The sequence below is a fragment of the Myzus persicae genome, unplaced genomic scaffold (genome assembly GCF_001856785.1).
Source record: "Myzus persicae strain clone G006 unplaced genomic scaffold, MPER_G0061.0, whole genome shotgun sequence".
NCBI lineage: Eukaryota > Metazoa > Arthropoda > Insecta > Hemiptera > Aphididae > Myzus > Myzus persicae.
Window position 1 is genome coordinate 144911 of NW_019103205.1, and position 23065 is coordinate 167975.

Genomic DNA, 23065 nt, shown 5'->3' on the forward strand with positions numbered 1-23065 from the left:
TTACAAAGACTAAGGACATATTTTATCACCATGACGTCTTGTTGAGGGAAGTTGAAATGTTTACGCTATAATTATATTGTTACAAGAGTAATACACCAACAAAAAAATAATGCACAATGTGTTTTCATTAAGTGCGCTATGTATTTAAATTTTAAATTGCGGGACGTGTACATTATTTTCGTTCTTCATAAACGCAATATTTTATTAAATCCCACTAAGACATGGGTAAATATTCTTTTGATAACAATTTATGAAACTTTTTTTTCATTTCATCTTCTTGAGTTTTTCTTTCTATTTAACGGGTCCTCAGACACTCGTAACACCAAAGGTTCTTCATAAAACTATGTAAAACTTTACCTTTGCGTACTCTTCACCTTTCGGGCGAAATTAAAACCATCATTTTATTTTTTTCAGTCAATCATGTTGTTTTAAACGTGAAAATCCCATAAAATATCGGAAGACTTTTTTTAACGTTTTTTTCAATACAATTTAATTATTACGTTGATCAGATACTGAGGTAGAGAGATTTCTATCATTCAATTTATTTTCAGCTGCCACATAAATTCACTAAGTAATAATCATTAAAAATGAAAATAGAAAAGAGTAGTTTAAAAGTCATTAAATAACAATTTGACATCCTATTGTCAAAGTATGCAAATAATTTAAAATCAGTTAGGCAATGAATTTAAAAAACCATCATATAGTAATTGCTATCATCGTATAACATATTATTTGTATAGATACGTTTTGATTTTTGACAACTTTAAAAATTAAAATAATATTTTCAAATTACAAACATTTAAACGAGTTATAAGGTAAGAAGTTTCACTACAATACAAAATTTAATTATTTTACCCTTGGTGTCAAATCCAGATATCTGGTTGAATCATTGAACTTTGATTAACCAGCTAATATATAGTTAAACGAACAATTAAGTTTAAAGTTTTATCTGAGTTGATATAATATTCCACGTCGTTGTTGTAATAAGACAATTTATATGGGTAAGTAATAAAAAATAATAATAGTAAATATGTTTAGAGAACATATTCTTTGATTATTCTTTTCTGTTGTAGTATCGCTTTCCCGTGAGTTGAAAACTTCTGTCTAACGGTTCTAGGTAAACAGTTCATCGACACGTTTTGAGGACTGCTAAATATTCCACAAAGACAAATAGTTGATAAAGCCTTTACAAAGTTTCAGTGGAGTTATAATCCAAAAGCGGATCATTCGTTATCATAATATTATTCTCAACTTCTATTACACAAACACAACCGTTAAAGAAAACTACAACCACTAATGGAAGTTAAAAGTTTGAAACGATTCATAAGGTTTAGTATGATTGCAAATATCGAATAAAATTAATTTTTTATCCCACTCGAAAATCATTACGATTTACAAAACAATAAAAATACCATAAACATTATCGTTTTGAAATTACACAAAATAATTTCTTAAACAATAGTTTATAAAGTACTATACTATAATGTACTTTTTTTAGTACAATATGCTTCTACATTTATATTATCTTTCTTTACAAACCGTCCGTGCTATTGTCTATTACTACAGTGTTCAATATAAAATAATATTATCATAGTAAGAAAACATTCAAGTTTAGTTCCAACTAATAATAACACGTGCAATGTACATACATTGTTTACGTTTACGTTTGATTAAAATATTATTATTAATATAATGAAAGCGTAAATATGCTTTTAAAACTGATCTATAAACCGTTAATTTTCGCTTACAAAATTAAACTCATGATTCGTTAAAAATAATGCATACAATTTTGTTGTAACGAGATTAAATTTCATTGAAAAATTACCAAACCATATTCTGAATTATGGCCACCACTGCGGCCACGTTCAGTGTAAAAGTAGAAAACGTAAATTATATTATCGATCAGCATTCAGCACTAACTACAATAACAGCATATATATACAAAATAATAAACACTAAGTTGTCAAATAACATGTTTTAATTTTTAAAATTGTGTTTTCTATACGAACTCAAATGTATTTGAATTATTTATTTGGACAATATTTGAATAATGCTTACAATTAATATTTGACTAAGTAGTATTTAATACCTTACTTTATTTTGTAAATCAATTTGAATAATTATTAACTATAAATATCGTTATAATACTTAAAACTATATAAAAACAAAATCTGCAATCACATAGGTATTATGCGAAGTACCTACAGTAACGTATTAGCATACATTTAAAAAATACCACAATACAGTTGTAAGAGGTACGAGTAAAAAGATATATCGAAATACCCACACATATGATTGAATTATTAATGAACGCAAATATATTTTTTATTAATTATTGATGATTGAAAATAAGAGTTATTTTGTTTAGTATAATAACCGATTTGAGGGCAACATGTTCTGAACAACTTTAAAGTAGGTATACAATATACATGTATACATCATAAATACCTTAAGACAATTACTAAATATCCAGGACGAAATACATTTGAGGGCCGGTCAAATAGTTTTCCCGGGCCAATTTGATTTTTCATACTCTGCCACTGTTGTGCACATGTAAGTACACGTGATTGTGTGTAGTGAAAACCTACCTTTATACTCGATATTTTCCGTTAATTATCAATGGAATGATGAAATACGAGTATAACGACAACGGAAGTTGCCGTCGTTAACTACAACACTCGACCGTTTCACCAGTCATCACAATCCGATTTTCAATGATTTCCACATCGCCACCAACTATAAGCGCGTTTATACAGTGATGTGCAGTGCGACAAAATTTCAGAAAAACTAGTCTTGTCATCCATGCCATATATCCTACTTGTGTCCTGACGAAACGCGCCGCACTATCCGCAGCATAAGATGCACATCAGTCACCTTTACAGGTTTCTTGTTGCGATTACAAGACAATTATACTTACAATTATTCAGAATTTATCGTATATTAAGTGTGTATAATGTACATTATATCGGTAGAGAAAATCCAAGTGACATCAAAGTAAAGTAAACACGAGACAGTTTAAAGTTTTTGTGTGCAATATAATAGTCGTTTTACATTATGCATATAAATCTAAAATCTTACACGTCATATTACAAATATTTGAAACATCAATAAACGTAAGTAAAGAGAGAGAGAGAAAGGTCACAAAAAAAATGGGAAATCACAAGCTTCTCTTCGTGGTCTACACTTGTGCATTTTTCGCGCGTCGGGAAATATAATATAATTTTCGATGGACGAAAATAAAATCTGTGAAAATGGACCATCGTAGTCGTGGACCACCGTGGGCGCCAATATAAAGGTGGCAGATATTGTATAACCGATCGTTTTTGCTCGAGCGGAATTTTGAGGTCGAACAATCAACACGCGCCGACAGCGAGCAACTAGTATATACAATGTATACTACCGGACATAAATAGCCACTGACCCCGTACCCTCTTCTCGCCACAACTCCGCCCCCCCCCCTCATGACCAAACTATACTGCTCGGACACACACACACACACACACACAGCGCACGCACATCCGAATAAACGAATTTGACGTGTGTCGGCAATGGATTTCCTGCCTCCGCGCCCGCATACGACGGATAATAAATCCGAAACCCGCAGTCGACGCGCTACATGTATTATATAAATATATATAGTATATAGACCGAAAATTAGCGCCGAAAGCTATCGGTCTAATTGGACCTACCTGGGGTCTCACCGCCATCACGTCCGCATTAATAATAACCATCATGAATAGATTATGATTACGGTGGTGGTTCTATATATTATACCTACAACGCACACAATATAACGATTTATATGTACCTATTTTATATTTATATTATATATAACTATGTGTTGCTGTATAATGGGTTATATTATGATAGGTATGCGTGCAAGTGTGTGCGTGTGCTGGTTCTTTTCACGGCTAAATCTCAACCCCCTTGCGCTTTCGCCACACCACTGTACCTATACGTTAATATTGTTTCGAGGGGCGATAAGACTCTTCGCGTGCACACGGATAGTTGAATTTTGGGGGTATTTATTCCACCACAACCACCTCCATTAGGTCTCCGTCATGTTTTTTCGACGACAACCCGACGGGTTTGACTCGAAAACATTAGTTGTGCTCGAAATACTCTATGTAATCTATAGACATAGATTTACGATTAACGTAACATTATATATTATCATGGTATTAGGTGCTTATATTATATTTTATTACTGAAGTAAAAATAAAAATGCGTTCAAATTTCTAAGGCGTTTCATACGCAAGCTCTCATAACTCTTGAGACTAGAGAACTAACTATGATTGGATAACAATACGTCCGAAATCCTTGTAATCGTCATTCGTGGCTTTATATTTTATATGCACCCTGTAACTTTAAGTAGGTTTAATGAAGTACTTTAATATTATTAAACATTTCAACACAACGTATATCGTGTTAATTACTTTTTTTTAATAATAACATTTTTCTACTTACATAATATTTATTTTACTCAGACGGTAAGATTCGCTATTAGAACAAGTCACTTCTTCTTTAAATTAAAAAATAACAATTATGATAAAATTTAGATTTTGACAAGATAATCGTAACAAAATAATAAATACTTTTTTGTTTAGAATTACATTTTCCTAAAAATAGTTTTTTCGCCATTACCTATTTCAAGTACGTATAGGTAACTAAACAACAGTTGACGTTTTGATACTTTCAACTGGATAATATGGTTTTGTTATTATAAAATAATTGGAGTACAGTGAAATTGAAAAAAGTACATTTAGAAAATCTTCCACTACATTGCGAAATGAATAGTTAAAATCTAAAATAAATGGAAAATGCATATAAATACCAATTGGCAATATTCTTTGAATATGCCTTGTGAATTAATATACTCAACTACAATAGGACTTTATGCAAATGTACTTTATTTTTTTAATTAAAAGTCTAATGCGGTATAGACTATTTAATGGTAATCTTTATTATATTTACATATTATTCAATATTAAACACTATTATGCCACTATCCAATATTTTTCAAATTTAGATAATTTTTCTTCCATCTTATTAAATTATAAATACTACTAACGTGGATCTATTATCATTTGAAATTCGGGAAGAAGCTGGACTGATTTTTACAGTTTTTAATTCTTATGCACTTCAACTAAATTATTTAAAACCAAGTTTCTCATTTTCATAAGCTTATAAATAATTATTTTATTCTTAAATTATTTTAAAATTTTAAATCATCATGTAAATTATGATGTATAAGGATACAGTTATTGATTATTTATGAAAATAATAAACAAAAGTAAAAATAAGTGGATACAGGATACCCACAACGAAAAAGATTGTAATTAATATTATTTTTAATTTGAACACAACAATAATATTAGAAATTATAATTATTGGATTTCGGATATTATTTTGACTGTTGCTCACTGTCTCAAAAAACACATTATAATCAAGAGCTATCCAAGAATATATTTTTTGGTTTTCAATTTTTCACTAATAATAGGTACTACCAAAAAGTTCCTATAACTACTGCTAAAGAGAAAAAACCACATTCAATGTTCAATTCATAGACGTGCTACGTGTAATAATTTTACAAAGTTTATTTCTTGATAAACTGTGTTTTTCCACTGTAAAACAAGACCGTTGTTCTTTTTTTTTTTAAGTAAAGCACTAATATTACGTCAGGTTAGGTTCTTGTCTTTAAAGTTTACATAGAATTTTTATATATTTTTATTATTTTACTTTTTTCCATAATATTACGGCGTAGGTACTGATTAAAAATGATGTGGAATATCATGGTAAATTTTCTTTTTTTTTAATTTCGCGCCCAGTTAAAAATTAAAAAAAAAAGCGAGTAACTGAATAATATTTCGATTGATTTATTCGTTCGTATTAAAATACAGAATGACAAAATATTAACGCGCCTATCAATCGGCTTTTTACACAATTAACAAAAATAATGAATAAATCATGTTTATTTCGGTCGTTACCTACGAGGCGTACATCGACTACATTATTATTATTATAAATTATTCCCGCACGGGGTGAGACGCGTATACCGTATACGTAGGTACCTAAACATACATTTTATCGACAACAAATCATCGTATGCCGACGACACGGCCTGCTCCGCCGTCGTCATAATTAGCATATTATTATTATTATTATTATTATTATTATGATTATTATTATAACGGCGGCGGTGCATAATCCCGACGAATTCGCGCGTAAACATCGCATGTTTTATTTTCCGCATTTTCGGACTCATCGCCTAAAGTAACAACTTTACTAAGTAACTCTACGCATATACATCCGCGTGTTTTTATGTGGCGCGCTAACAATAATAACGATAATAATAGCAGCTATATATTGTAATATTATCTATCTATATATTATTTTAATACGCCATGTTGTATTATAGTCATAATAATGGAAATAATGAATGGTATGTACATTGTACAATTCGTAAATCATAGGCGCCACGAACGGGTTCCGGTTTTTGCGCCTGGTTTACATCGATTTTGCATTTGTCGTCTGCCGCCGCAGCTATTCTCGTAATATTAATTCGATACTCGTTAAAACCGCCGCCGCCGCCGCCGCCGACACCGCCTCCATTATTCCGCACCGCGCCTGACTTAAAATGTAATTTCAACCCTTGGGGAATTACGATAATTTCCACCGAACCGACCCGACCCACCCCTGCCGCCAAAAAACCTACCAATGCACACCGCCACGTCCGTTGTCAATGACACACAAACGTCCACCGCCGCCACGCCGCATTCGAATGCCTTTCTCGGATTGCCGAATTTACGAGTTACTGGCCCGCAACATTCTTATGCGCTAATTTCGCGAGAGGATTTCTTATTACTCGTCCCGTATACCGTATACCGTACACCGTGTATGCGGTCGCAGAGTCTCGTACGTTATGCGGTGGTAGAGTCCTGCGTACAATGTATACGGTCCGATGGCGAATCAAAATGGTTTTTTTTGTTTATTATGTTTAATTCCTCCGTAGGTATACGATCGGCGGCTGCAGCTGTTTGCCATCACGCGACGGTTGATCCGAAAACTTACTTTTCTCGTATGTGATTTGTGAAATTCATTATTTTTTTCCTTTCGCTATTAATTGTTTTTAACACTCGTACAATCGTACGTTATATATATATATAAACTTGCGAAGTCTTTTACGTCACGTCCGAAACCTGTTGAACACACGACTATGTTACTCAGCCACTGTATTTCCAGGCTGACGTTTTCTGTTTCGTTTTATTTTCCTGCAGCAATAATAAAATATGGGCACAATAATTTATTTCATGCATTCAATTTAGAATTTACTTTTAAAATTTACGTTAAATATGGAAATACAAATACTGAAACTGCTCTAGGAATGAGGTATTAACCCAACTGAAAGATTATTATAAAGACAATATTAAAATTATATTCTATTTTGTTAATACACATAACAATTGCGTAACTGTAGGTGTAGAATATATAAGTAGATACCTACTGCATAGTATGTATGGGTACTATATAATAATAAACGCTTTATAAATCAAAAATTAGTATCTAATCACCGAAAACAAACATGAACATTATACATAAATGAAATATCACATTCGAATAATAAACTTTACACATTTATTTATTAGACTATAAACGAGTAAAATGTAACAAAAATAATAATAAATTCTTTACTAAGAAAGAGAAACATAAAAACCTAGGTACTTCGTGTCTGCATTTTAAATGAAAATAACTCAGCAGTAAATTATAATAAAAAAGAAATAAAATAAGACATCTTAATTTAAAATTTTTTTCTGATATAATGTCGAATTACTTTAAAAAAAAGTTTATGTAGAACGTTCATTGAAGTAAAAATAATTGACTATTTTAAATAAAAAATTATCTGGAAAAATGTTAAAGACGTAAGAAGTATAACACAAACTTAACAAAGAGCAAAATATGAATAACTGTATTACTCTTATAACTCTATTGATTTTCTTAATTTATTAAGAAATAAAAATTGCGATATGTAAAACTATTTTATTTGGACTTAAAAGTTAATGCTACGTCAATAAATATCACAATTTCTTGTTATGTTCAAAAAAAAAATTTCACTTACGTACTTCACCGTAACCTAACCTAACCTTTCCCTCTTTTTATTATTGTGTAGGAATTTTTTTTAGTTCTTCAGACAGTTTTGATTTAATTGATTTAATTTCTGTAGTATTGACTTTTCATACTGCAGTATGTGAAACCCATACAAACGTCATTAATTAGCTTCAATATGATGATGCATCTATTTCATAATGATAATAAAATGTTTTCTATTCATTGTATAACTATGAAAAAATATGATAATTATGATTGTAATTTGATAACTTTATCATAACTATATTATGGTGGACTGAAAAAGCCTATCGATTATTAACTACATTTCAGGAAAACTACTTAAAAATTACTTATATACATAGATAAAGATCGATTGGATGGATTATTTAATTTTTACATGATTATTACTCGTTGCTCGTCACGTATAATAATATTATTGTAATGGATTGCTTACCAAGCTAAGTGTTTCCATATTTTGAAATTCTTCGGGGCGACCATTTTAAAATGTATCATCCACTTTAACGCCACAGAAAATAATGAATGTTATGTATGATAACTCGGAAAAAAATAAACGGATTTGTATGGCTGTCGCATAGACCTGAAACTAATAGACAAGAACTACGTATTACAACAGCATTACGAGTGGCGGTAAAATATTTTTCAGTGATGTAGACTGTCTTGGCGACAAATTAATACATTAATAGATCTATACGTCTATATTTCTTATCCAACTACCCCGCACTGGCCGCACTGCACAGGTGCACAGGTAAAGAAATAAGCAAAAAGCCTCAATGTTTGGCCGCGATCCATATACGCATTGATTGCTCATCTAGTAGTCGTCGATGAGTCGTTGTTGTACCAACATAAAAGTATTTCTTTCATGAAAACGATTTCATGGAAAAGTCTATTTCGAAAATATTGGAATTTATATTTATCTTGTTGTTGCGCCAAGTCCTTCATAGACCATAGTAAGTTCATATTATTAATTGTAGGTATGATAAACACTTTTACAAACCAAATATGAAATAATTACCGTCAAGAAGATCTTTAATGATGACACTATGACATTACTTACGTTAATTATTTGCAAAAGCTGTCCGCAAAATCAGAAATACTTCAAAGTTGTTTTCGCAGATACGGTAAGTACCTACTGTACTAATTTATCCCCACTACGCTGTTAAATATAAGTATCAAGTACTAAGTATAATGTTGAAATTCAACCAAATATATTTGCTCGTCAAAATAAATTGTCAATGGAAAAAAAAGTTTGTTGACGGTCTTGTTTTCCTATTATAATATAACGTTCTCTGTTTCTCTGGCCTTTTACGTGATGGATAATGAAAAAAAAAAAATAATAATTCATTGTAAATTGATGGCATTCGTGTATTTTTCACGTAAATTTCCAAAAAACCAAACGTTGCGGTCGGAAAACGAAATCGGCAATAATAATAATAATATATTGGATCATGTATTATCACCATAGACCAATGGCGCATATTACTAAAAAAAATTCCATCTCCAATCCTTAAGAAAATTGAAATACGCCATACTACATTCTGTATGTAATGCGAATATAATTAATAACATATTGAGTCTCTAACAAATCATTTTATTTCGGTGGAAATTTACAACGATGTGTATGTGTAACGATATAGTACAATGATCGAATAATAACAGTTTATATAATATGTGTGATTTTTTTGGATTAGCGTATAAATAGATTTAAGTACTAAATAAAATAAAGTATTAAAGTCAATCAACTTTGACTTTATTCGGGTCCGTCAAGTTTTACTATATTTTCGCGGTAGTAAGAGTTTATTTGATTTATTTTCGGACTTGACTCCTAACAGTTCTAACGATTTTAAACTGGTTCTGAGTAGTTAGGTTTTCCATAATTCAAACGGTTTTGTGTGAAATTCGGTTTATAGAAATATAATATTCAAATCCGCTTTTCGCAACCTTCGCCGCTGGGAAAAAGTTACCCAATAAAATACCACAATTTGTTTAATGTTTATAATATACTATACAAACACATGGGTGGATAAGTGGATATAGTAAAAAAAATGAAGCATTGCAAATAAGCTATAAACCGATGGTATTCTGGTATACACCTATTATACATACATGGGAAAATGTCGTATAGTGTTATACATGTCTAATTCGTTCATATATCACTTCATATATTTTATCATTTATATCGTTTCCAGCGTGAACGTGGACAGAGTAGAAAAATCTTTTTACACGTTATAATAATAATAACATTACATTTCCGTATCACTAGTTTAAATATTGCACAGGTAAAAATTATTTAATATGCAAAAAGAGAATAACTAGCATTGTTAGTCACCGAGGTGAAACCTCTTATCGAAGAGCAAGAGTACTTAACCAAACTTGATGTGAGAAAAAAAATTAATAAATATAATAACTTACTGTAAAAAACAAAACACCTATATCGACATAATATCATGTCGTATACATGCGTTATTGGTATACTATACAAATCATATGCTGATCTGCCCACGTACATTATCATCGTGATAATATTAGTTAGGTATATTATATTCAGTTGGATGTACCTACCAACCAATAGTGCATTGAGTGTTTATATACCACATGCCACGACCACTGCTCTATATGATTATTGATATTAATAATAATATTATATTAGTATACTCGGGCCCGAACAAGGTCGTCGGAAAAACAAACCCCCGACCGTTGGTCGCGTGGCGGCGTGACGGTGGTGCTGCAGGTTGGGACGAAGTTGGGGATTTATATACCACGGTAACTCGATACGTCCTGCGAAATACTCCACCGCAGGTATTATATTACATAGATACATAATATTATTATGGTATATAGAGACCGCATTATTATTATTATTATTATTATTATTATTATTATACACATTAATAATATTGCATTTTCGGTCCGCGGAAACGAGTTACCTACTCGTATATGTGTGCGTGTGTGTGTCCCTCGCTCTCTCTCTCACTCGCCCTTCGCTCCATCTCTCTCGTTCGACTTATCTCCTCCTTCGCACCATCTCTATCGTTCGACTTAATGTCTCCTCCTCCCCCTGCGCTCTACCTGCTTTTTCTCGGGTTTTTCCTATATTCATAATTTATTTAGTACACGCACACGCGCATATGTAAGTATACGACATACGTACAGGATACACGAGACTTGCTCTCCGCAGTAATTGTTCATAAATAACCGATACACTATATATTATTATCATAATAGTCGGGTCGTGCACGAGCGCGCTTGCGCACATCGGTATCTATAATACCCTCTCCTCCACCAACCGGCGGTGGAACGGCGTTCCCTTACACCGCGGTGCCGCAATATATATGTACACGCTCCGCGGAAGCCGACAAGCCACCGCCGCGCCGGACCGCTGGGAATATTTAATTAACAAAACGCGACCTTTTATTATGGATTCCCATAAATGTTCGTATATAGTGTATACCTCCGTATAAAACCGAACGCGCCCGGCCCGTTGTTATTAATTTCGCCAGAGGCACACTTAATTCCCGCGGTTCTTTTGTCCGCCCACCCGCGTCGCCGTGCCTATTTATAATCCGGTCGCAAGCGATCATAATTTCACAATACGAGCAGAACAAAAAAAAACTAATAACTCGCCCAACATAAATTGTTACTTAACAAGGCCAATCGTCCGATAATGCCATTATTACTGCCGTAAATGTCTACTCCGTAATACGGATTCATGATAATATTATACTATTATATAGATACATCATACCTCGCACCCATTCGCAGAATATTTAAATATTATAATGTATACGTTTTTCTTCGGGGTAAAAGTTCTTTCCACCACGTTTACTCTTGGTTTTCATAATATTCGTTTCGAGTGTTTCCTTATTTCTTGCGATTTGGCTGCAATCGATTTTGTGTGTTATCATCGTGTCATCATCTGTACTCCGACAATTGTTCTATTAAACAGAAAATATTTTAATAGTAAAACAATTTAACATATCATCTAGACGATTAATTAAAGAATATCGTGAAAAAAAATTTTTTTTTGAACAAGCTATACATATATCAGGATTAACTTTTACTGCATTATTCCCCACAAATAGGTTTATAATTAAATTACTAAGATTTCATGATTCCAAAATTCTTAGGGTTCAAGGATTGTATACACATTTTCAAACTTGTAGTAATAATCGTATATTTACTGCTTGAAGGGTTTAATCTTTAATGGGCGGATAAATTGACCAACTGGATGTCATTGCTGATCCTCCATGTCAAGATTGCAGTCCGATAAGAACTCAAATCCAAAATTAGTTAAGCTTAATATTGCTGCTTTCTTATAAAACCGACAGATTATATTATAGGTTTTAACTTTTTTAGGTTTTAACTTTTTCAACTAATAGTTATTTTAAAAGGTTTTATTTTATGTTTAAATATAGCATAGTACAGGTACCTACAGTTTTTACGTTATTTGTCCAATTACCTAGGTTAGAAATTCGAAGACAATAAAATAAGTTGTGTCATGTTTCTTACCATCGGTATGATTATAATATGTGGCCAAAAACAGGTTAACAAATAGTTGGTAATGTATTATCTCATTATCTCAAACAGTGATTTTTTTTTAAATGAAAAATAGGAACATATTTATTTTAGTAAATTTAGATAATTTAAGATAGCGAAATATAGATAAAAATACAGAAAAAATGATGTAAATATGATGTATGGTTAAGACGGATGTTGTACAAAGATGGTCGTATTTATAAGAATAACTTTTACAAAGTGTATAAATCATATTTTATTACTGTTCACCGTTCATCTAAAAGTTGGCAATTTTTCATTTTTTACACGAAAACTTTTAGACAGTTTTTAGACGAAACAAATTGAAATCCTCTCTTCATTTTACAATATATTTCTTGATACAACTTTTAAAGAAAGAAAAAAAGACTTTGCGGCCTCATTTTTTTCCCACTTGAAACATTTGCCGCCATCGTCGTCATATGTATACACAAACAAACGAAATGTGTCATTTAAAAAACGTATTTATTTAAACACTCCAACAGTACACGTATGATTTAACTTGTTTTTATTCCGTTGATCGCACAACACCTGAAAATCGTATATTCTATGTTTCATAATTATCTAAAAAAACCAGCTATAATAGTCGCACTGAGAAGAATAAATATATTATACTTTTTTCACTCTTAAAAAAAATATCATGATAAAATGAGATATTTGAAAAAAAAAATTTTTTTTTTTTTATTTAAAGAAACTTTGTAAACAATTAGCTTCGACAATTATGGTTATAACAATATTACATAAGAAAGCAAGATTGACAACAAAAATAATATTACAAATAAATTAATTTTTTAAACCAGTCTGGTTGATAAAGGATATAAGTGAGGTAGTAATTGGTACATTTGGTGAAGAGAGAATGGAATTTGAAAAATTAATCTATATTATCGGGACAAAACGGTGTGATCGTAAAAATCATATAATTAATATAATGCGTACTTTATAAAAATATTTATCAAATTATGTTTTTCTTACTAATAAGAATAAAAATATATTAAATATAATGCTAATGTGGAGTTCAAATAGTTCAACGCATAAGCATATTTTATTTGAATTAGAAAAATTTAAGTTTTTGAAATGATTTTGATGGTATTTGTATGTAACTTCAATATGGATACATTTTTAGTCTTAGAAATCTATCTTGATATTATTTAATTATTTGTACCTATCGATTTCATGACAATTAAAGTAATAACTAAATTACGACCTAAATTAAAATTATTCATTTTATAAGCAATAAAAACAGTAGGTATTATAATATAAAGCTTATAAGAGAGTTTTTTAAGAAACGTCTCTTATAAGTAATATTGTATAAACAATAAAATATGCCTGTGCTGGTAATTAGTGACAAAACGATTAAATCTAGTTTTAATAGGAATTATGGTATAATCTTTTAATAACACGTTAATACTGGAGGATTCTGCTTAATGGTGGAATTTTCACACCAATATAAGAAACGTGGTAATATTTTGGAATTCGATTTAAACCGAACGTTGGACCGCGCAATATTATTATATGCTATTTAATAGGGTGTGTCCCTTATCCCGCCGTGCAATAATTTAATACAATATTTCTGCTCATATAAACACTTCGGTCGGTCTGCCCCAGGGCACACGATTCGTTCTCGCGAGTAAAATAAAGGTAAAATATTATGTAAATCTTTGGGTATCTAAATCATACCGCATCTGATTGCAACAATAGAATATACACGCATATATTATACTATATATGTATGTATAATATATACCTACATTTTGTATATAATATACCGGAAACAATAAAATGGTTAACAAATGCGGAGTAGAGCTACTTTCGAGACCGTACTCAGTTTTCTATAAAAAAAAATCAAAGATTTAATTTACCATATATATTTGAACACACTCAAAGAAATACTGTATAAATTATTACGTAGAACGTTACTGAAAATCTACAAACACACGCTCAAGCACACACACCCATACATACATACATATATACATACATATATACATACATACATACATACATACATACATACATACATACATACATACATACATACATACATACATACATACATATACATACAGATACATACAGATACAATGAACATACGCTTTTCCCGTGTATTAGAAAGACGCTAATCTGACACGTCTTACCCACTGTCACTTTGTAATATCTTTCACGTATCGCTTGTAACAGAACTCACGTCTGAACTTCCAAAAAAAAATTTGTTTAATGAGAAATATCTAAAGTATGAACAGATTAAAAATGAACGGGAAATCACTATGTTCTTAATAAATTATTTATTAATGTAATTTAAAAAAATACGGGTTACACTATAAACAATAACAAAAATTACATCAGAATATTATACAATCACTTTACAGTTTCATACAAATAATTCAATTTATTATAAGGTATATAAATAACTAAGTTTAATGTTGGATAATTGGAATTTAAGTACCAATTTAAGAAGCTACGATATATTTTTCGGTACCTACCTACATCTCAACGGTACCAGGTTCAAAATATGGACCTCTTTTATTTTTATTATGTACGTTATTTTTTTCTGGATGTATTAAATTAGGAATGACATTCGTTAGAAATGCTAACAATAGTTTTGTTTTGTTATGCGTCCACAGTTTTCTTAAGGGTCATTGCACGTAAAGGAGGGTAGGGATAATTATTTGCTTCCTGGTGGAAAAAAGCAACGCACTTATACGTAGACGTAGTCTAATTTTAAAAATAATAATATAAAATATGTTTTATTTTTGTTATATAAACTTGTACGAATATAAAATTTCCATCACAGAAATAACTCTGTTGGGGCTATACGCTAAAAGTGTACCCATCTGCATGTCGTATAGTAAGTAAAGAAAACTTTAAATGGATCCATTTATTCAATAGGAGAAACATAATATTTTGTGATGATTGAACACGAATCAATGTATGAGGGCGCAAAAATAGTTTTAATGTATTCGAGTGTATCTTTTTGTTTAAGATAAAAATCAATAATATTTAAAAATCTAAATAAGTTTATACAAATAAATATATTTATACCTAACCTAACCAATAAAAACACATTACTAAACTATAATTAATATAATTTCAATCGATCACTCAAAATCAAATGATTTATTTTCAAATAATCATTTAAATTAAAAAGCATCAATGTAAACAAATAGTTTAACTTAATCATACTTTAATTGAGTATACAATAATATCGCACAGTACACTAACTTTATGGATGGTAGGATAATCAAATTGTAGAGTTTTCATTGTCATTCGATGATTAAGTCTTAAACAAATATTTAATTCGTAAATTACGTGAATGTAACATAAGTAACAACTACGGTATAATTTCATACTAGATATTAACACATGCAGTTCTTTACTTATGAATTGAAAAAAATATTCATATTAAAAGTTGATTAATAATATTGTAAAAATGTATTTTAATTTAAATTCTTCGGATCCGTATATTATAACCGAATACCTAGCACACAATGATCTTGATCTATGTAGATACTTTGGGTTTCTCACCATAGGTAAAATATTTCCAAAGAAGAAACCACTTTATGTGATCATAGCACTCTACGCGCATATCTGTTGCTTCTCGAACAATAATTCCAAGTATCTCTTACTGATTAATCGTTTTCTACCAGAAGATTTTTTTCTCTGGCTGTGGTACCATTATTCGACTGTACGAATGTATGCTGCATATTTCTTTGCATTTATCTTCTGACTATCACTTAAATATTATGTTTTTCGATTTTTTATTAAAATGTATAATATGTTATAAATATTTTAATTTCGTTAAATATTTTTTACTAGTGATTTCGCACACCCATCTGATGAATTAAAAATGGTTAAACAGTTTACAACGTTTCGTTCGACGCAATACGTGCCTATATAATATAGTGGATATATTTTATGTTCGTTTGCCATTCAAATACTACACACCAATGAAACGGTTTTCTATCAATTATTCAATTAATAAATCCACTTTTTTATTTCTCTACGTGTGCGCCGGGAACTGCAGTATTAAATGTTCATGTCAGGGTACACTATAGATCAGACCGTTCAAAACCGTCCAGACCGTGATGTCGGGAAAAACGTGAGAGGAACGACCATGAAGATTATAAACGTATTTTCGGATACGGCAAACCTCCGCCGTAGTCACCGCCGCCTCGCCAGTTTGTTTTATTATTTGTTGTAAGAAGCTTTTCTGCTCCTGTTATTCTACTTGTTTTGCGAAGTTTAATTAACTTTCTACGGTACACAAAAGCACACGTCGTGCAAGGGTAGTGTGCTCTCGGAATATCAACTCAGTCACGGTCTGGTGGGGAGCGTAGAGTAGTAAAATTATAAGCTCTAGGCGCTGTGTACACTGTACATATACGACTCGAGTGTACTTTTAAAAATATATCCATAATATGTTTGAATTCCGCTGGGGTGGTAGTCTCGGTATATGCTGTTTGTTTTGTTGTCGTGCTCTTTCAGAGATTCTATCCAAAAATCAGATCTGCTCACTTTGACACAAACAAAAGCACCGGTCCATATTTAGTCCCTGTAATCTGTATAATATATTGTTCAAATGAGCGAATAGTTATGTATAGGAATAGGGGGGTGAGTAGGGTGGGAGGGTATCGGTGAGCATGAGAGTGTTTATAATCAAATATGGAAATCGCAAATACACGAAAACCCTGGTCCAAGATTATCACGTAATGATAATGTACTCCGAACTATTTTACACAGTTATCGGAAATCTTGCTTAGCGTTGGTAAATGTTTTTGGGGTGCATCTTTACAGCGAATACTGCTCAGACTAAATACAAAGATATGAGAATTGAAGTAAGTTTCACTCAAACTACCTAGAGCTCCTTAAGTTATTTTGCAACCAACAAACTCATTTTGCATTGCAACTAAACGTAAACAACTAACAGAATATGGTTAATGTATTTTTTTCCGGAAAAAACTCGATTTATTAAACTTTACGATTCAAGACCAATACAAAATATAGCAATTAAGTTGTTAATTACCAAAACGCTTAGAAAAAATATATTTAAAAAAAATAAAAATTAATTTAACTTATATAGTGTGGAGAGGAGGTGACTAAAAAATATTTAAGTAAATTGTTTTACCAAAAACGCTTCAATAATATTATATTCTGCCTTGAATTACTTGGGTATTAGTTATAACATAATTATAATCATTTTCTCACTCGCTGTATGCAAATTAATGAACATAGACTGGAATATTACACGATAAAGTGAAGCACCTATTATTACCACGGGAAGAAATTAAAATAAATCAGAACATATCATTATTGTACAAATACATAGACGACTAAAACAAATTTCATATTTTTTGTTCACACAAAATTAAATTCTATATTCATGCGAAAATTGCTCATTTTTTAAATATTAAATTCAAACCGTCTCTCGGCCATTCAATTATTTACATAAACAAGGGTTTGGCTATACAATTATTAATTCAATTAACTAGACGATGTTGAACAACAAGCTCCGTAAAAATCTCAACAACTACGTTAACCGTTTCGTTTTAAATGTTTTATTTTATTTATTATTATTGTTGTTTTTACTATCAGAATTGTAATGCAGGCATATTTGTTCGCATTGTACATTTGTATGAGTGACAGAAAAAAAACCTGCAGCAATGGTTTTGGTTCCTCGTGTTTCGTTTTCGACATACCGTTAAAATTAGCTCGTAAAACCAACAGGCGCATTTATAGGACGTAGAAATAGCGTGAAAAGCAGTAACAAAATTGAAATGGCTCTTCATTCACAATATTATATCCTTCATTTTATGGCTCTTTCCGGACGGAATATATTTACGATTTAATAATATCATAAGTAAATATAAATATTTTATTCCTATGAACGGATTAGTTGGGTAACGCCGGAGTGGAATTAATGATATAACATTTTACGAGTTGCGGGCGTAGAATGATATTGAAACTACTGCAATGGTTACTGTTGGTAAAATTTTAAATTTGATCAACACTTAAATTATTCGATCGACGAATTAACAGACGTTAGAAGGTAACAGGTAAAAAAAAACTAAACTAAACGTGTGAGGATTTTAGTCGTAGTCGTCGTCTGACTCGTTGAAATCGACGCTGTCAAAAGTGTAAAAGTTTCAATAGAACTCGATGACGTTTAATGCACGCATTTTGCGGTGCACCAAATCATATTAAAAAATGAAAAGTATAAAACCATTCCTCGTTTTTTGAACTTTAAACTGGACGACTATTGAGCACCAAATCGATTGAGAAAGGCCCTGATTTGTTTATGATCTTTCGTTACCTATTCAAATTAGTGTCACGGCGAGTATGAGTGAAACTAAGAGTTGTGTGCAGTGGAAAAATATAATACATATAATTATTAGCTACGAGGTCATTAAAATCTAATCTTTTAAAACTTTGGCCGAAATGCTATTTGAATAATAAGTCAGACGTTGACGACGATGTTCATGACGAGACTGCTGCAGTATAATATATACATACATTAAAGAACGGTTTTTTTCGTATTGAATTCAAAAAAGGAATATTATTCGATAACCAAAACCAGTAATAGCCGATTACATTATCATGTTTAAATAAATTCCACTTTAAAAGTAACTTCGACGATTGATAAAGTATTGTTTTTACTTTTACTTTTTAACGTGCAACGTTGGTGTTTAACCCTCAAAATTAAAATTATGTTGATATTTGTTTGATGCAGTATTTCGATCTTACAACTGCGATCACTCGGGGTCCAAGATAAGCAGCTATAAAAGATACCTACCGACGACCCCCTTTGTTGACTAATTTCCCCGGTCTTATTAACCAAAATCCAGTTTATAGTATTGTTACCGGTGCTACGAAATGGCTTAAAATACTTAACTCGGTACACGCAAGAGTATCATATGAAGGCGAACATCATCAAATAGTACCAACAAGTTTTAATATTTTATTTTTCAACATACTATTATGGCATGTTGACCAAGAGACATGCGTGGTTCTTCTTCGATCACAATATTGTAAATAATGTAAATAGTAAAATATGAAAATGTCCTGTAACCCTGTATTATATAATATTAGTCGCCTACCTATTATTATATTACCTTCTTCTAACTCCAGAACTAATCCACCTTTAGCTATAGGTACCTCATTTTAAAAATAATTACTTTTCAAATAGTCCGAGGAATCCCCTACCAATAATGTGTACCAAATCAAATTCATAATTTAATTTTTTTTCGATTTTTGTTTCAAGTTAAAATCTTGTAATAATAATTTAAATATTTGTTAAATAATTTGTATTATACAAGTTTGAGTATTCATAGTTATTTTCTTTAAATGTTAGTTGAACGATAATTTGGTTTTCACTTACTGTTCTTTTATAGTCTTATACCTTTTAACCAATTATGTTATATATTTATTTATTTAATAAATACCTATGGTTATAATTATTATTATAAATACATAATAATAGCTGTGCACAATGACTAATGACAAGTGATAACCAATTTAACCAATAACTGTATTTCATACCATCGTCGAGCAAAGTTTCTGGATGAATCATTTAAATGTTCCGGTTCAATTCCGTGATTTTGAATAAAATGTACTTATTACCTACATAGGTACCTACAACTATTAATATTATATTAGATCCTCAGAACGTTCGAGAATATAATTCAGTACATACACTAGTATTTATATTATAAAACAAGTTTTTATTGAGATTATTTTCTTCAACAGAGATTTTTTTTTTCTTTTAAACAGGCAAATACATTAAATATATTTATGCCCTGATAATTATAATTATTAAAGTGTATAAACATCATAATCCATTGGAATACATCATATTCATTGTTCAAATGAATTGGAAAAACATTTATCATACAACTTAGTTCTATGATTAATATATATTTTTTGCATAACGATTTTATCGTTAAAAATAACTACAATATTAAAAAACCATTAACACACAAGAAACTTTGATATTTTTTCCCGAAATCATTAATACGAGTATTTTTGTAATATAAGATATTATTTTTAGATTCCTTTTCATAACATCAGAAAGTTAATCATTTTTTTCATTATTCATTTATCATTTAATACAGTAATTAATTAATTTTAGAAATTAATTAATTATCCATTAATTATGTAATGAGCAATTACTATTTTGGAAAAATCGTATGAACACTCAATTTGTAATTTTTTTTAAGGAATTTTAGAGAAATACTAAATCAAAAGTAATTGTTCAGCATCGTATCGTCTTTTCAAGGCATATTGATACCAATCAACGTTGCAGTTAATTACACCTCATAACAATAAAATAATGCATTAATATCAATATCTAGGCTATAAATTCTTCTTCTCACATTCCTTCACTGACGCATAAAAAAAAATATAAAAAATTTATAATGATTATTTAGAGATGACTTTTTCAAATCAATGACAAAAACCGATTTTTACGATTTTTTTCATCCATACCCAAGGATGGATACTGTCAAAACCATTGGAATAATTTATTCGAAATCGAACTAAATTTTCTATGATTAAAAATACACACCTAGTACTTGCCCATTGAATTTTAACCTTATAATCTACGAAAATATAATAATTATACCTATGATAATATAATACATATTGTTTTTTGAAAATAATAGATAAATGAAATGTATAGAAAAAATATTCTAGTACATATAAATTCAGTGCTACAATGAACAGTTGTTTCATGCTACTTGAGAGCACAAGTCACGATCATGTCTAGTTTTGATCTAATAACACTCCAAGAAAAACAATATTTAAGATTTTTTATATATATACATACGTATACCCTTCCACTCCAACGGATAACTCAATTTTACCATTAACTATACAGTTGATTTTAAAAACAACTATAGAAACCACTGACCCTTTTTTTTATACTATACGGAACAATAAAATGTTTAATCTGTTTATGGCTAAGATTTGCGGAGCGTTACAAGGAAGGGTCAAGTGAAGTTTATACTCAATTTCTATTACGGTTCTCGACAAATTTCAGTTGCACATAAAACTGAAAGACCAAAATGTAATTTTATTTTTCTTGCCCATGATGTTACAAACAACATTTATACTGCAAAATAAAAAAAAAGTAGGAATAATTAAATCCACAAAACAATTTCAGACACCAGGATGTTTGAATGTATTTGTATACCGTATATAATAATATGTACATAGTGCATATTATAATATAGTATTGGTATAAAAAAAAACAATTAGTCAACTTTAACATGTACTTTGTTTTTTATGATTAAAATGATGTTTAATATACATCTTTATAATATACTTTAATGACAGATGTTTAATATAATAATAATTTTAAATATTAAAAACTGTAATAATGTACCCACGCATTATTACAGAAAACTACATATTATAAAATAAGAATGGAGGTGTCTACAGTGTATGATTTTTTTTACATGATACCGCTCCGATGTTATTCAAAACGTATTGATGTTATTAATCTAACAATGTGATAATATCATCATAGTTGTTAATTGTTATACAATCATAGTATGGTATCCAAAAAAACATAATACACATTAAGCACTGTTTTTAGTAATCCAACACATTAATAAGGTAAATCGGTGTTAATATAAGTTTTATTGCTGGATTTTCTGAAAAATGCCTATTATTTTTACTGTTTGGAAAGTTAAAAAGTTAAAATAGGATACTGGACTTGGGGATAAGGTCGGGTGTCTTTAAATTTAAAAGTAATAATAAATCAACTTGCTTACAAAAGTACCTCTTTAAAGTGCGATTTGGGTACAAATCTCAATACATAAATAGGTTCTGATAATATTATACTTTTGAAACTTTTTAACTGTCTCGAAAAGGTTCCCTCAAAATAAAACGCTTATTTGTTATAAAACCGCTCAGAATCTATAAATTAATTTTGGTTGGTATACTAACAGATTTTCACATAACTTCACCTATATTATAATTACCACTACTAGAAAGTAGAAACTATAAAGCATTAATAAATTCAAGACACAGTAAAGTTTTATTTTTTAGTATACGTATGTATATAATTTGGTGGTAGTGTACGGTCTTAATGTATGGAAACATCATTATGCTTTATAAATATTCTTGATTGCCTTGCTGAAACCATAACATTGTAATAGTATTATACTATTATGTACCGAACTATATAATTTTTTTTTGTCAATACTAAATTTCCATTAATTTTTAAACAAAACAGATTATTAAGGCCTTTTTCAAAACTACGGTATTTCGCATATAGCTAGCAAACTTTAAAAAATCCAAAAGATTTCATTAAGATTCATCTTAAGAATATAGAGTATTTTGTTTAGAAAAAATATAATCTGGTGAAATGTTTAAATATCAACCTGCAGCTTGA

The 23065-nt window shown here is 30.3% G+C and overlaps 1 protein-coding gene across 2 annotated transcripts in view; it reads left to right on the plus strand.

The window, feature by feature from the left end:
* LOC111033980 (agrin-like) overlaps nucleotides 1–23065 on the plus strand; it is a 183340-nt gene that overhangs the window by 144484 nt on the left and 15791 nt on the right. The gene's annotated exons all lie outside the window — the stretch shown is intronic.